The sequence below is a fragment of the Psammomys obesus genome, unplaced genomic scaffold (genome assembly GCF_907164565.1).
Source record: "Psammomys obesus unplaced genomic scaffold, mPsaObe1.curated_primary_1811, whole genome shotgun sequence".
In the NCBI taxonomy this organism is placed as follows: Eukaryota; Metazoa; Chordata; class Mammalia; order Rodentia; family Muridae; genus Psammomys; species Psammomys obesus.
The window spans coordinates 1,881,243-1,891,397 of NW_026585895.1; the positions used below are offsets into that span (position 1 = coordinate 1,881,243).

General features: G+C 40.9%; 1 pseudogene; it reads right to left on the reverse strand.

Annotated features, from left to right (window-relative positions):
- Positions 1-3,458: 3,458 nt before the first annotated feature.
- On the reverse strand, positions 3,459-9,168 carry LOC129671466 (ADP/ATP translocase 2-like; annotated as a pseudogene).
- Between the last annotated feature and the right edge of the window lie 987 nt (positions 9,169-10,155).

The following is a 10,155-nucleotide window of genomic DNA, read 5'->3' on the forward strand; positions in this document are numbered from 1 at the left end:
AAACCATAATCCCCATGTCATTCCCTGTGACTAAGATATTAAAATGGGTTAATTCCAAGGATTCTTCGGGGGTTGTTGAAAGCAATGGTTAGACTCTCTTGGATAGAATGTATACCCTATCTATGAGAAGCTGCTATTCATGCAGTTTAGACAACCTGCTGTCAGCACTGGGATTGTTCTTTGCTTTTTTTGTTGACATTCCTTGCATTGTAGCAATAATTTTAAATGTCAGTTTTATGATATGGATCTGAAAGGAGAGTTGTCCTGAGAGGCTAGCTGGGATTCTAGGAAGATAGCTGCTGACCAAGACGTGCTAAAGATCATTTGGATCTGTTGTGTTATTTCCAGGATCATGCCCAGGCCCCTTCCATTAGACACCTTAGAGTATGCTAGGTCTTTGAAAATGCATTACTCTGTGCTGGTTTTCATCTATTTTTAAGGATGAGCTCAAGTTTCCTTTGGATCCTCAGAAATAACTCAGCCCTTTCAATAAGTATTTTTCTTTTTGGTTTAGGATTGATATCTAGACTTTGGATAAGACAGATAACCTAATTATTTTTATACTACTTATAGTCAAGTTTAGGTAGTTCCACTTATTCTCTAGTCTCATTAGGATCACACCTTCTAAGAACATTTTATTAATTTTCTGTTACATTTTATTAATTTTAATAAATATACAAATGATCTCTTGACTCTGAGCAAAGATTGTGATTTATGAGCGAACTGATGATGGCATTAGGCATCTCATAAAAGCCCATGATGTGGGAAACCCAGTAACATTATCATTGTTGGAAGAATGCTTTCGATGGCTTGTGAAAAAAGCAAGTGAATAAACACAAGCTAGGAAGCCTGAGCCTTCCTGCTCTGTATTTTCTGCACGTCTCAAGCTCCTCTTCTATCAGCAAATCTCTCAGTGAAGAGCTTACAAGCAGGAGAAATTTAAAGAGTTTTAGAAGTTAAAAGTTGTACTTATAACCATAAACACTCCTGAAAGTTGCTTGGCTTTCCTTCCTTCAGCTGCCTCGGTAGACAGCAGGCCCGTGGCAAGATCTTCTGTGTATAGATTCCTTCGGTGGAAGAAGACTGTGTACTTCGAGTGTGGGTGGAGAGTTCAATTTGACAGCTCTGAGAACAGTCGTTGCTTTCATTGTGGGTTTTGTTCCCTGTATACACATTACTCTTTGTGGGGAGGGTGTTTATTTCTCTTCTAATATCTGCTTCAAATGACTACTGAAATAGACACGCAAGAAGCTTTCTCTAGAAATGCTCTCTAAACCTCTCACTCATACGAAAATATCAACTAATGCCTCCAGAAGCTAAGGTCTGTTACATCCCATGAATTTGGCTTTCTGCCATCCTACATCTGAAATATATGCATCTGAGATATAAAACTCTCAGAAAGGTATTTTAGTAGGAACATAATCTCATGACTCTGAGAGATGTCCTGATTTTGGTATTTCTTTTGTTTGGGTATTGGCTATTTTCCATGTTTTTAGTCCATCTGATGCTTACACTGCACACACAGCAAACAAGCAGAAACATCTGTACACTAACACCTGTCCTATTCCGTCTAAACTGTAAGTATATGTATGTATACATGTAAAGTATTTTTGGCCTTAAATATTGCTGGTGTATAACCTTTTAATATTGATTTATTTATTTTGATTCTGAGTTTCATAAATAATGTGCATCCTTTATACACTATGATCAAAGAAATGCAGTCTTTCTGATCAATGTTAAACATTGTCTTAATTTGCTTCTAAAACATTTAGTTTTTTTTTTTTTTTAATTCAATTTTCAACTTGGTCATAGGCTCCTCCCTTCTCTCCACCCGGCCTCACCCTCCCTCCCACATCTCCCCTTCCCTATTCCTCAAAATGGGGGAGCCCCCTACTGAGACACCCCAGCTCACCTAGTCACGTGAGGACTGTGTTTTCTTCTGACCCTGTGCTCTTGTAAGGCAGTCCCATCAGAGGGAAGTGATAAAAAAGCAGGTAACATAGTCCATGTCAGTGATACCCCACGCTTCCCTTACTAGGAAACCCACATGAAGCCTAAGCTGCCCATCGGTTACATATGTATGGAGGACCTAGGTCTGGTCCATGCATTGTCCTTGGTTGGTGCCTCAGACTCCACAGGCCCCTCTGGGCTCTGCTGAATTGTCTCTGTTGGTCTTCTTGTGGAGATTAGACAGTGGTAGTGGTTGAAGAGTGAGAGGTTTTAAAGAGACGATGAGAAAATCAAATGTTATCTTCTAGTAAATGATCAGTGTGTGCGCACACAGTGTGTCTCTCTGTGTGGGATATGTGCATGGGAGTGTGCAGAGCATGTGGAGGCTAGAGCAAGATGCTAGGTGTGGTCCTCTCGCACTGCCAACCTTGTTGGTTTGACACGGTATCTGTCACTGAGCTAGAAGCTTGCCTTTTGGCTAGGGTGGCTGACCGAGATCTCACTATCTCGAGCTCATCTCCCCGGTGCTGAGGTTACAGGCTGCTGCAGCCAAGTGTGTCTCTCTAAGTAGCTGCTGGGCATCTGAACTCAGGCCCTCGTGCTTTCACAGTTAATGCTCTTCCCCACAGAGCTATCTCTCCCAGACATCCATTTTCTAACTCTTAATCACAGGCTTATGTGAACATTTCTCTAAAGCATTTTTAAACATTTTTCAAACGCTCTAGGCTTAAATCTTTTAAGGGAATTTGTTCAGCCTAACAAAAACCTTTTCATAACCTATAAAGTAGTTTTTTATTTGTTCACTTTCAGATGGAAACTTGACTTAGAAAGAAAACACAGTCCCTCAGTAATCATGTTGAAATTACACCAGGATTCCCTAGAACACTTAAAACTGGATTATTGAATAACATTCAGAACAATCTCCCAAATACCTGAACTTTAATGTTCTCTAGATGTCAGGAATAATAAATTCTGATGAATGGCTTTTACATTTGTAATGAGAGGTGATGTGAAGATCATGAAACCAGATTTTAGAAAGCAAAACAGTGATCATTATTCAGTTAAAATAGTTGAGTTATAGTTTTCAAAATATTTTTAATTTTATTTTTAGAGTATAATTTAATTACATTTCTTCCTTCTCTTTCCTTCCTCCACCCCTCTCTACTCGCTTTCAAATCCACAGCCTCTTTTCTCAATAGTGTGTGTGTGTGTGTGTGTGTGTGTGTGTGTGTGTGTGTGTGTAAAACCTTTTTTGTTTTTGTTTGTCTTTTGTTTTTCAAGGCAGGGTTTCTCTGTGTAGCATTGCCTGTTCTGAACTTGCTTTGTAGACCAGGCTGGCCTTGAACTCACAGAGATCCACCAACCTCTGCCTCCTGGAGTGCCACCACTCCCTGATAGCCTTTCCAGTTTATATACTATTGCTTTTATGTATGTTTTCAGAGCTGACCACGTGGCACAGACAACCAATTGGTGTGCTTTGCCCTGGGGAGGCGTGTTCCCAGCTTGCCTCAGTTGCCTGCAGTCGAGGGTTGAGGCCTTGTGGGCTTTTCCACCACTGCAGATAAGCAAGAGAAATTTAAAGCTTCAGTATTTAGAAAATTGAACAATCTCTTGTTTTTATTTAAAATATAACAAATGTTATACCAGACAAAGTAAATATTTTATTTCCAAGCTTTCACAGTAACTCATTTGGAATTATTTATACTTTCAGTTTTGTAAAATGGAACAGCATCAACCATCTCTAATAGTTAAAACAAAACTAAACTCTACTCCCCAAGCATGAAACAGAGAACTTAGAAATAAAACTCATTCGGTTAGAAATAAACAACTGTGCATTATGCTTGGCTTCCACTTTCATTTGAGATTTACTGACCACTTGGAGAGAGAAATAGAAGTTACTGACTTAGCTCAATGCTGGGAAAATCAGAGTCTGGTACTATTTTCCACTATGTGCGATTACTTTAAAAACCCGTAATAAAGGACAAAGTATCTGCATTAAAGCACTGCCTGTACCTCTCAGTGCTTTTCTTCTCTGGCAAGAAAAAGAAATAAGAAAGATCAATGATGACATCTTCACCTGTATGTGTTAAATACTTACTATATTTAGTTGATGGTATAGTCAAAGTCCACTTTGGCTTCTACCTCCATTGTATCTTATTAACGACACCAAAGTGTGGGCTGCAGTCCCAGAGCCAGAAGCCATTAGGGACGACCAGCAGCGGTAAAATGGGCTCTGTGACCTCTGTGAGTGATTTCCTGGGTCCCCTTTTCTGAGGAGAAGGAGAGGGGGAAAGAAGAGGGTGGGGCTGGGGGGAGAGGTGGGGGAGGGTGCATTCTGGATGTAAAGTGAATAAATAATTAGATAAGAAAAAAAAAGACACCAAAATGTTTTAAATGTTGGATTTAACAGATTTCTTTCCAAGTTTAAGCACCTAGTTCTGAATACAGAATCTAGTATCAACCCATTCTAAATTGCGAAATTGCTGTCATTCATGACTCCCTAAACACTACTTTTTTCCTTATTTTTTCTCCAGTCTGACAATAAACACCTATTCGTGGTGTCAGCCACACACAAGCTCTTCTTGACACGCTGATCGAATGTCACTTACTGCACGCTTTTATTTTGCTCTCCAAGAGTTGCCTGCACAGTCTTCCTCTAGAGCAGCGTTTCTCAATTGCAGGTTGTGACCGTTCAGGGGTCACATGACTTTCACAGGGGTTGCCTAAGACCACTGGGAAACATAGATGTTTACATTACAATTCACAACAGTAGAAAATTACAGTTATGAAATAAGCAAGATAATTTTATGGTTTAAGGTCACCACAATATGGGTCACAGATTCATAACGACTGGTCTAGAGGTGTTCATATGATTTCCTAAAATACAAAGATCTCAGCACATCGCAGACTGAAGTAGGTAGTTCCCCAGATCTGCCTTCTCGTTCTTCACTGTGTATTACAGTTAACACTATTTCAGTCCATGAATTTATTCTTGCTGGTGGTCAAACCCAATTCCTTTCTCCATTGTCTTCATTCCCTTTCCTAAACATTTGTCATCTATACCACTGGACATCTTTTAAATAAAGAACTCTCTACTTCCTTTCTCTTTCCCAGGAACACAGTAGGAAAATAATAAAGTCACTTCACAGCTTTTAGATGGGGTGGGTGTTTCTGTAGATTTCCTCACTTCTTCTCGTCTTCAGAAAGAGGTCACGAAGCAGCAAAGGAGCAATGCTGAGCAGGACATACCTAACAGCACTGTTCCTTCCATGTGATTTATCAAGCCAGAGTCACTATAGTCATCGATCTTCAGAATGTTGGAACATGGTGGAGGCCAGAAACTTGCATCCCTGCTCTGAAGAAATACCTAAGGTACATGGTGTGGACCTCTGCGGAGGCGCACTGCTGTGTGCTGAAGGTGAGTGTTTACAGAGCCCATCACTGTAACCTTCAGTGACCGAGGAGAGTCGAGGAAAAGTCCACAAGAAAATGTATTCACAAAACATTAATTGCTCACACTTGCATTGCAGGTGCCTAAGTAGCTGTTGATTTTTTTTAACTTAATTTAATTTTTATTTAAAAAATTTTTTTTTATTTTTTACAGTTTATTCACTTTACATCCCGGCTGTAGCCCCCTCCCTCATCCCCTCTCAATCCTGCCCTCCCTCCCTCTTTTTCTCCCATGCCTTTTCCCAAGTCCACTGATAGGGAAGGTCCTCCTCCCTTTCCCTCTGACCCTAGCCTATCAGGTCTCATCAGGACTGGCTGTATTGTCTTCCTCTGTGGCCTGGCAAGGCTGTCCGCCCCCGCCCCCCAGGGGGAAGTGATCAAAGAGCCACTGAGACTCTACCCAGCAGAGTATTAAAGAAAATGCTGAGACTCATAACCAAACTTTGGGCAGAGCGCAGGGAATCTTATGAAAGAAGGGGGAGAGAGTTAAGACCTGGAGAGAACTGGAGCTCCACAAGGAGAGCAAAATTCTGGGCCCAGGGGTCTTTTCTGAGACTGATGCTACAACCAAGGACCATGCATGGAGATGACCTAGAACCCTGCTCAGATGTAGCCCATGGCAGCTCAGTATCCAGGTGGTTGCCCTAGTAAGGGGAACAGTTCACATAGCTGTTGATTTTTAAGTCTCTCAAATGCTAATGTTAATCTTAAGCTCTCTGCCATGAAAGAGGTAGAAGCCAACAGAGTGATGTGACCCATGGATGGAGAGAGTTCATGCCAAGCCACTAAGGCTGCCCGCGTCCCTTGCTGGTAACCATGGCGTTAGGGGCTTTCTGCAACTGCATCTCACCTCTATTGGCTTTTTTTTTTTTTTTTTTTTTTTGGCCTTTAAAGATGGCATCTTCTAATTGTACGAAGAATATACTAAGGTATGACATTCTAAAACATCTCCGAGAAGAGAGACCTTCACTGGTGTTTATGCTAAACCCAAACAGACTCTTTCCCCATCTTTTTTTTTTTTTTTTTTTGGTTCATATTTTCAAATTTCAAACAATTATTTTTTTTATTTCTAAAATGAGATTATATGTTATCACTGTGGGAAATTCATCTAGGTCATACCCACCCAAGCTGGAACATGATAATTTACATGGTACTTTAAAAACAACTCTATGCAATATAATACTAGACTATAATTCAACTACAAGAGGGAGAATTCAAAATTTCCCACAACTGCTAAATTCACTCCAAGTCTCGGGGTGATATGCACATTTCTTGATCATATCCAGCACTGGGGCCAAAATAACCCCTGCCAATATTTGGATAGATGATTATTTTTATCATGTAGTTTGGATACTTAATCCTAATGTGTGAGAAATAAACACTCTAAGAAGCAGAACAAGAATATAGTGTCATGCTAGAGAGAGAGCAGGACAATTTAAAAGAATGTTTTGAAGCTAGTTTGATGGTTTACATGTATAACCCTAGTACCACAATGATAGATTAAGAGCTGAAGGGCTACGTTAGATACAGAAAGGGTTTGAAGCCAATCGGAGCTGCATACAAACCCTGCCTCAAAACAGGCAAAAGCCAAAAGTCAACCCCACCGTGATTTGAATAGGATTATATGAGAAAATATCTCATAATGCACAGCATAATATGTTCACATAATGTTATTTATAAAACTAAATATTATGAGGAATAAAACATAAATATTAACTGGTCCAAAATGGTATATTCTGAGTACTGAGGAAAACCTCAGGCAGCTGTTCAATTTTTGGACTATGCCAAGAGTTATTACTCTGTTCTGTGTTGGTATAATGTTCTTTTGAAATGTATACACCTTACCCTTGTTCATTCAAATGCTGATTTCTCCCCCCCCCACTCTCTGGTTTCAATCCAGATATTGCATTGTGATACTTATTCTAAGCATCATCTGTCTCAACTTTGTGTAAACAGGCCAAAATAAAGCAACTAGCCACAATGTTGACCAATGGGAGGACCAGAGGACGGGAAATAGGGGAGGAGCCAGAGGGCAGGAAATGAGTGGGAGAAGAAAGGACTAGGGAGAGGAAGGGGAGCTGAGCTGGGAGGAGATCTTAGAACTACAAGGAGAATGAACCAGACCTAAGATTTCACAAACGCAAGTATAATGGGTAAAATCTAAATTTTAGATATGAGGGTTTGGAGGTTTAGGAGTAACTATTGCCCAGCATTGTGTTCTAGGTTAACTAAATAAACCCGGTCTCTGTGTGGTGATTTGGGTACACAGCTGTTTAGGATCAACAGCAGCTTTACTAGAAGATATATCAATAGTAAATATTAATCGCCGCTTACAACAGTTCTAATAACAAGTAGGTATGGAAGGAAATATGTGGCTATGATTTCTTTAAGTTTTTATGGATATCGTTGGTCTGAATAAAAAATGTGGAGTTTTTTTGGCACATTCTTGTGTTTTTTTTCCTTACGACAAATACACTTTTTTTTTAATCGAGTGCTCTCTGTAATTATATAAAGTGTTTAAGAGCTCTAAGCTTTCTAGACGTTGTTTAAGAAATGTTCTTTATGTGTCTGGGGGCACAACCCGGGCTTCCCTGTGCTCCTGACAGTGCTTGCATAATCTCTGAACATACATTTGAGCTAACAATCAACACTCTTTTTCAGATGTGGCTAGGGAGGCCCTTCTTGTCAGTCATGGGCAAAAAATGACAAGGAACTGGTGACCTCACTCCAATAATCTGTCCTTCCAGTCCTCTTTGTAAAATTATTTATTTTTCAGATTAATATAATGACATAATTTCTCCCTTCCCTTTCTTCCTTTCAACCCCTCCTGTCCTTTAATGCTGTTTTTCAAATGTTTACATGGCATTTAAAAAAAATTATTCATTTTTATTATCAGGAGTGACTGAAATAAAACATAATTGAGTCCCATCATTATTGTCATTATAGAAATGGCCATTATTGCTTTCCCTTCTTTTACCTGGTAAATTGTCGCCGTTGATGAACCAGACAAGCACAGAGAATCTGTCCAGAATGTTCAAGGCTGGCGTACAGTCTACAACACGCCTGTTCTCGTGGACACCTGGGATATAATTGTGTGAACTTCTTGATCTCTTCATACATGACAACCACAAAGACACCACCCGCTCACTACGAGCAATCTTTCGCCAGCAGTCAAGTGTGCCTGTATACAGCTCCTTTGCAGTGTCATAGGATAACTAAGTTGGCATCTTGGTAGATAGCGCCGTGTACCGACACACCAAAGCCTTGGTACAGACCCTCAGTCCCACCAGATTTGTAGGTCTTGACCAGACAGTCCCCAAGGCCTTTGAATTCCCTTTCAGCTCCAGCTTTGCCCACATCATCTGCTAGACTGGTACCAGAAAAATCAAAAGGGTACACAAAGCACAAGGATGTGGCCCCTGCCGAACCACCTTATGCCAGGTTCTTTGCAAAGTAGCATCCAAACTGGATCCTCTTGTCCCCACCACCCAGAAAGATCTGCTTGTGTTTATCTTTGAAGGCAAAGTTGAGAGCCTGGGCAGGGAAGTATCTAATGACATTGGCCAGGTTACCAGGCCAGAAAGGCAGGACTCCCAGTTTCCATGCGGTCTCCGATGCCCTTGCATTGCTTGTTTGCCGTGATTTGATTGCTGGCACGCTGCGCCTGCAGCAGCTTCGGGGCCTGCTCAGTGGTGCTACTGCCTTCTGGGAGATGGCCACTCCACCTCCTATGAAATCCTTGGTGAAGGACACAGTGGCATCTGTCATGTTGAAATAAAAAGATGAGGCACAGGACTGGACAAGACTGGGTTGACAACCAGCTTGGACTCCAGGACTCAGGGCCCATGGCCTCTTTTTTCATTAACTGTTGTTACATGGTTATATGTATGTATAATCCATGTATTTCTAAATAATGGAAATGTTTTTATTTCCTTAGAAGAGACGGAAGCTGTACCCAAGCTTTAGGAATACAAGGCTTGTGCTGAGTCCAGGGCATTTCTATCTAAATATCTCTAGGACATCTCTGGAAGTGTCTAGCCTCCATACAATCTAATCTTGAAGGCCGGACCTTGAAGGCTTCAGCTTCCAGCCTCTGTTTGCTGACCTAGCCTTAGAATGTTTTCAACCTCTGGGACTTACTGCTGAATAAACCGGCTCTTTCAAGGTCTTTCTGAACTCTGGCTGGCTGGTTCAACTTAGCAGTTCTGGCTCAAAACTCCTCTTTAAGTTGATTGATTAAAACTTTCTTCTCTTCACTTCTTACTGAATTACTCTGTTTGGGGGCGGGGGAGGGGATGTCTCTGAACTCCACAAACTGAACTACATGAATTCAACTGCACCAAACTGTACTGTACTCCCAAACTGTACTGTTCTGTCTCCATGAACTCTCTGGACTGCTCTTAAGTAGCTTTTCTTTTCTGTCTCATGAGAGTTGGACATATCCTATCTCTGACTCATTCTGTCCAATCTTCCTCTGACTTGTCACTTTGTCTGCCCCTAGCCAGAGGGATTAAAGGTATGTATTAAGTGCATGCCCTCATTCCAGTTGGCTCACACAGATGTAGGTCTTTGGATGTGATCTCTAACCATGTTGCTGGATTAAAATTCCTCTACAAAATACAACCTGCTCAGTCTGTATAATCCATCTTATACATGTGTTTTCAGGGCTCACATTTTGGCACTGGACGACCAATTGGTGTGGGAAGATCACATCTCCTGCTCCCAACTTTCCTAAGTTGCCTATAAGTTTTTGGA